Source organism: Sminthopsis crassicaudata, chromosome 3 (assembly GCF_048593235.1).
Source record: "Sminthopsis crassicaudata isolate SCR6 chromosome 3, ASM4859323v1, whole genome shotgun sequence".
Classification (NCBI taxonomy): Eukaryota; Metazoa; Chordata; class Mammalia; order Dasyuromorphia; family Dasyuridae; genus Sminthopsis; species Sminthopsis crassicaudata.
In genome coordinates this window covers 573,162,655-573,169,562 of record NC_133619.1, presented here as the reverse complement: position 1 = coordinate 573,169,562, position 6,908 = coordinate 573,162,655, and the positions used below count along the sequence as shown (strand labels likewise).

Genomic DNA, 6,908 nt, shown 5'->3' with positions numbered 1-6,908 from the left:
AAGGCAGACAGAAGCTAGTTTGCGACTTGACCAGGGTCCCACAGCTGCGTCCTGCTATCTTTTTACTCAGCTGAATCTTCCTGAAGGAAGAGCATTTGACTTGGGGTTAAAAGAATCAATAGAATTTAACAGGATGGGGAAAGGACACACCAGGCACAAGTGTGGGCAAATGGAGAGAAGACCTTTCAGGGTTTGTGTGGTTGGAGGGTGGAGGGGAGTCCCGTGTGATCAGCCTGGAAACATGGAGGAGCACTAGCGTGGGGTCAGTCTTGGTGGTCACTCTGCACTGTTTTGTGATGGGAGGCGTGAGTCCACTGGAGATTTTAGAGGAGTGGAGGAACTTTTGTAGATCTTCATCCATGAGAGGGAGAGCGGAGGCAGGGAGACCTGGGTAGAGGCCACTAGGAGAGGAGAGTACAGGGCCTGGAGGCAGAAAGACCCAAGTTCGAATGCAGTCTCAAACACTTCCTAGTGGTAAGACAGGGAACAGATTATTTCTCACTACCTCAGTTTCCTCAAATATAAAATGGAGATCATAATAACATCGCTGACCTCATAGAATTGTTGTAAGAGTAAAGGAAGTAATGTCTGCAAAGCCCTGGATACATAAAGAGAAATTCATTTTCTTCTTCACTCCCTTTGCAACTTCAGAAATCAGTTTTTATGGAAATAAGCCCCCTAAATCCTGAGTTGAAAAACAAATTTTTTTTTGAGAAGAGACTAGAATGGTGGTTAATCCTTTATTCTCAGAGGGATTACAGTGCTGGCCCCCTCCATGTCAACAATGATGTTCTGAAGGGACCACCCCAAGAATCAGGTGCTGGGGCTGCCATGCCGGACTCCTCGCATTAGCAGCTTGCCTTGGCTCTGGGCCCGAAGGCACACCTGCGCCTCTCTCTGGGAATCGCTCCCTTATTAATTTTCCCTTTGGTCCTATCCATATCATCAATATAGCTGGCCAACAATAGCTCCTGCCTCTAATGGGTGCAACTGTCCTTGGTGTGAAGCATTTTGCATGGGAATATTTGGGTTAAATCTTCTGAAGAGTGTAATAAAAATCACTCCTGCCTGGGAAGTCCATTGAGAAGGTAGCTTGTGCTGATTGCTGCATTCTCTCCCTACGTCACCTAAAGTTTCTTAAAATTTATTTTATTGAAAGAAACAGAATACGAAAAAAGAAAAACAGAAAAGAAATACAAAACAAAATGAAACAAAACAAAAGAGAATACTGTATGTGCCTAGCAGAAGATCAGGGAGGATTCAAAATATATAACAGCAAATGACCAGTTCAAGAAAGTATATATATCAGAGGAAGAAATTATATTCATGTAAATTGTTCTTTTGTTCTTTGCTGTTCCCCTTATTTACTTTATTCTGTTTTTCCCCTTTCATTCCTCCCACCTCAAGCAGTTAAAAAGGATATATTTATGTATACATATGTAGACACACACACACACACACACACACACACACACACACACACACATATCTTTCCTATCCTTGCTGACCCTTTGCTTTAATTCTGCTCCTGACTTGCCTTGTTATTACTTGCCCTCTTCCTAGCCATGGATCCTTCTCTCGGCTTCTTCCCACACCTTTTGGTTCCTGGTCTACCCGTCCTTTTCCCCTTATTTCTTTATAGATTTTGGAGGGTGCCGCACCCTTCATGGTATATAGGCTGTGTTGCTTATTTAGCCCATTCCTGATGTGAGTAGGTTTTCAGAACTATAAGCCCTCCTCCCCCTTCTGATGCTTCTGTCTATTCTTCCTCTGCTAGTCATTTGTATGACGTAATTATTAATTCTATCTAAAACTCTGCTCCAATCTTTCTTTTGAGTTGCCTTATTGTTGATGTCAATCTTAAACATATGTATTCATTTTCCATGTTTAAAAAAACATAAACAATTTGTCCATATTGAGTTCCTCGAAATTGATCTCTGATATTGGCTCTTATATGCTAAAATTTTAAAATTAAGTTTGGGTTTGGTTGATAGAAAGTCCTGAAAATCTGCAAATTCACTGAATGTCTATTTTTTCTCATTCAAAATTATAGAAAATTTTGCTGGCAGAAGGCCAGACAGGCCATCTCACATTGGAAAAGGTTCAAATCTGGTTTTGGGGATGGGTTCCATACATTTGGCATACAACAGGTGCTTAATAAATTATTGCTGATTTAATTCAGTTACAGCTCTTTATTAAGTTTTTTCCCTGCACAGAAGGGATGCTTGGTATATAGTAGGTGCTTAATCAATGATTGCTGATTTAGTTCTGTGGCTCTTATTAAGTTTCTTCCCTGCACAGAAGGGATGCTTGGTATATAGTAGGCGCTTAATCAATGATTGCTGATTGATTTAGTTCTGTGGCTCTTATTAAGTTTCTTCCCTGCACAGAAGGGATGCTTGATATATAGTAAGTGCTTAAATGATTGCTGATGAATTCAGTTCTGTGGCTCTTAAGTTTGTTCCTGCGTAGAGCACTCAAATCCACACTGAAGGAGCAGCACAATGAAAATTGGCCACTGAGTGGAAGGGGGCACAAAGGATCCCAATGGATACCCTAGCACGATAGAGATGTAGGGAAGGCACTTCAATCAGGCCCTTTGGTTCCCCACTAGGGATAACTGCTTTTGTGGCACATTTGCCAAAGACTGGAGGGATTAGGGTTGGTAACAGGGGTTGGAGTTTGTATTTACGCCAACCACACACCCCACCTCCTAGAAATTTAAGCAGGCTTTCAAGAGATGTTGATTGGGACTTTGTGAAATTATATTTCTGATCCATAGTCTTAGACTACTTAAGTAGTGCCTTTCTCCTTGTTTCCAAATCTTTTGGAATTAAAAAAAAATAATATTCCACTGTTTGTATTTTAATGGAAACGAGACCATTGTGGAAAAGATTCATATTTGAGCTATAGATGGAAGACCCATGCTGTATCTCAAAACATGCTGTGCAATAAGAGTGAACAAAATGGCAAGGAAGGTGCTTTCCCTCACAACATTGGTGATTGTGACCAAATTGGAGAAGATTGAGTCCAGAGTGACTGGAAGAGGGACTTCATGTAGTGCTTCCCCACGTGTTCATCACGCCAGGTATCCATTAGGACACTCTGTGCTGGTGGCTGGCTCACTGCCCTCCACTCGGTGATCAGTCTTTTAATCGAGCATCTCCTTCAGTATGGGTTTGAGTGTTCTATGCAGGAAGAAATTTAAGAGCCACTGAACTGAATCAATCAGTGCTCATTTATTATACCCAGCACTGTGGCCCGAAGCCTGAAGAATGAAGTAATTCCTTCTTGCAAAAGACCAGGAAGGCCTTGTTTAAGGGTCAGTTCTGTGTAGAGTATAACTTGCTGGTTGGTCATCAGATAAAAACTCTTAACCTCAGTCACATTCAACAGTGGCTGAGATGACGTGAGACAGAAAGGAGAGAGGTTGTTCCTGGGTCTCTCAGGTGGTGACTTTGTGACTTCTTTTTAGGTTAGAACTTCCTGGAGCCACCTAATCCCTCTCTTCCTAAGCTAAGGATCTTTTGGATGGGGACATGGAGACCAGTGAACTCCTGCCTCCAGGGCACTGACCTAGGATGCAGCCCCATGGCCTTAGTGTGCCTTCTGGTAATTCTCATTTAAAAAAAAAATTTTTTTTGACATTTACTTTTATAAGATTTTTGATTTCCACTTTTTCTCCCTCCTTTCTCCCCAAGATGGCAATCAATCTGATAGAGGTCATACATGTATAATCATATTAAATATATTTCCACATTAGTCATGTTCACTATTTTAAAAGAGACATAAAAAGGAATAAATTGTGAGAAGAATTTTTAAAAGCGCATACAAAGAAACAATTCTGAGATGTCACTTTAAACTTTTATTTTGTGATACCACATTTAAAATGCAGGAGTTCTGTCGACATGATGCTAGGATTTGACATGGAGATCTAACTAACATCAATCTTTCCATAAAAATGTTTTATAGAGGCAAATATTGCTAACACATAGAGATGCATTGTAATCAGCAGGAGACTAGTTTTTCTGAAGTTTCTGGCAAGATTTTGCTTATTCACATAGGAATATTATATGGCAGTCTTACACACAGACGGGCATTCATTGACTTCCTTGGGTAGGAAAAGGCATTGAGCTGATTTTCCTGGTGCTAACTATTACTTCCTGGGGCGGAGAGAGGGGGATCAGGCACTGCTGCTATGAGCCACACTTGTGGAAAACCAGGCTTTCTCTCAGGCCTTAGGCAGAACAGCAGTTACTTACACAGCATCATTTTCCATCAAATGATAACCTTAGGAACAATTTAAGTTAAGCTGGATGTAGAGGTACTAACCTCATATGGAATAGCAGGAGGTTTTCATTTACTTCCTCAACCTTCAACCAAATCCTCAAATTATATTTTAAAAGTACAAGTGGAACCAAAGCCAGGTGATACTTAAATTTTAGACCTAGACCACTGTAGGGAACAGCACGCGGGTTATCAGGGAGCTAGCCAAAGTCAGCCCACCAGCCATGGCGCTGACATCTTGAAAATACTCATGGCTCTTTAGATGATCTCGCCCCCATCAACATCATCTCAGCTGTCTCATAGCTGGGGAATGTGGCCTGCTACCTTTTGTGTTCTTCCTTTTTAATATTGCTGGAAAGGCAGCCAGCGACCTCAGGACTATCCAGGCCTGACATTTAAGGCCTGGCCCATCTGAAGAAGGTGTTTGTCTGCAGAGAACTGGTCAGCAAGTATGACAACTCATGGAGGTCCCCATCATGTGGACTGGTAGAAAAAGAAATCACCTGATGAAATCTTGTAAAGATTTAATTCTAAGTTAAAGTGAAATGACCAAAATGTAAAACAGGCATTTTAGATTTTCACTTATGAAAACATCACAAAATCTGAAGAGATAATCATCTCAGAATTAAGCCAGTATCTCACAGGAACTTTTTTTTTTTTTTTTCCTGAGGCTGGGGTTAAGTGACTTGCCCAGCATCACCCAGCTAGGAAGTGTTAGGTGTCTGAGACCAGATTTGACCTCAGGTCCTCCTGACTTCAGGGCTGGTGCTCTATCCACTGCGCCACCTACCTGCCACTAGTGGAGTTTTTTTTTTTTTTTTTAATACAATAATCAGACTTCCAGTAATCAATCAAGAAGCATCAATTCTTTGCTTGCAAAGCTAATTTTCGTTGTTTCTAAGAGATTTCCTTTTCTGTCCTTTAAAGACAGATTGTTTTAAGAATAATGAATTCTACATTTAGATTTTTAAAGCTTACTTTAAAATAACCTTGCTGTGGAAAGTGCCTTTAATGTGGTCCTTTTTCAAGAAAGAATAAATTACCAATAAATACGATACAGACATTCTTTCCAACCAAACTATATTAATCTAGGCTAACTCTCACCTGAATAGAAACGAGCTATTCTCATGCAATACAAGACAGAAAGACAACCTGCCCCCAGGGGCAGACACATGCTGCAGAGGTCCTGACCACTGCAAGGGTCATTCACTGAAGGGCTAGGATACCTGGCAGACAGATGGGGGGCAGCAGGAGGGTTTCCTGTGATTCTCACAATGATTCCCATCCATGCAGTCCTCTGAAAGTCCAAAGTGCATCACAGCTCCTGGCACGAGGCTGTATCAGGAAAGAACGAGGCTGGGGCAACGGAGACCATGATCCTTGTTCATGCAGAGCTGGGCCCTAAGGACATGCACTAGTCACCGATATGGGTGAGCGCTCTTCCCTCAGATCCAAAACATGTGTCTTCCCCCATCGCCCACTATTCCACGAGGCACCTGTTTGCACTGATGGGAGAATCTCCCACAAATAAATAAGTGAATGAATGAACACAAAGGACACGTCTTTAACATGTTCCTCAGTCGATGCCTTAGACTTTATATGCCTTGAGAAGGGAATGGGAAGAAGTGCACAGAGAAAGTCAGTGAATCATGGCTGGTAAGCTGGGGATCTCCAACTCAAATGGACATGAACTGATGACAAACAGAATATGTTGTTTTTGCAGCTTTTCATCTTTCCTTATCTCAGCATCTCCTGGTGGTGAAGCGGTTTCTGCAGGCTCTGAAAGGTCTGTCCAGGTCACTCAGATGGTACAATCATCCTTTAAGCCGCCCCTGGGAAGTACCTGACCAAAAGGAGAATTGCATCATGAATATCAGATTGTAGTTATTTGTTTTATTTTCTTTTTTCTCTCTTATTCTTTTTTGCTGAGGTGATTGGGGTTAAGTGACTTGCCCAGGGTCACACAGCTAGGAAGTGCTAAGTATCCAAGGCCACTTTCCTGCCTCCAGGATTGGTGCTCTATCCACTGTACCACCCAGCTGCTCCATTTGTTTTGTTTCTTAAGGTGAGAGAAGAACTGTGTACAGGTAACTAGAAGCCCCCATCTAGTCCAATGGGTGCCCAAGGAGGGACTGATGATGGCCCCGCACATTTACCCGGCACCTCAGGTCTATAGGGCCCCTCACCTATGCATCTCAGGGACAGGCCCCTGCCCCTGACTTCTTAGTGAACACAGGATTCAAAGCCAGGGGTCCTGCCTCGTCTCCAGGCTCTCTGTCTCTGTGACCTTTGGCTGTCTCAACCTTTTCTCCAACAAATGGTCATTCCTGTTCCAATGAGGGGCAAGTCACCACCTGCCCTCAGCCTGGCTCTTGGCCATGACCTGGGGACCAGCCCTCCACCCCAGGACACATGAGGAAGGCCGGCCGTCCTCGCTGTCTACCTCTGCTAACCTACTTCTCTATTCTGGGCTACACATCTCATCTCAGAACACACACAGTTAACTGTGGGATGAGAGCAACCACTCCTGACAAGACGCTAAATGTAGCTACAAGAGTAAATGCCAGGCCACCCCATAAAAGCGCCTTTATCCCCACAGGAAATAATAAGGACCAAGGGGA

General features: G+C 42.7%; 1 protein-coding gene across 2 annotated transcripts in view; it reads right to left on the bottom strand.

Annotated features, from left to right (window-relative positions):
• Positions 1–3,852: 3,852 nt before the first annotated feature.
• The window catches only part of MICU3 (mitochondrial calcium uptake family member 3), a 96,730-nt gene continuing 93,674 nt past the window's right edge, over positions 3,853–6,908 (bottom strand). For both annotated transcript variants that reach the window (XM_074304824.1, XM_074304823.1), the window contains one exon: positions 3,853–6,130. The gene's annotated coding sequence lies outside the window, so the exon portion shown is untranslated. The remainder of the gene's footprint in view (positions 6,131–6,908) is intronic.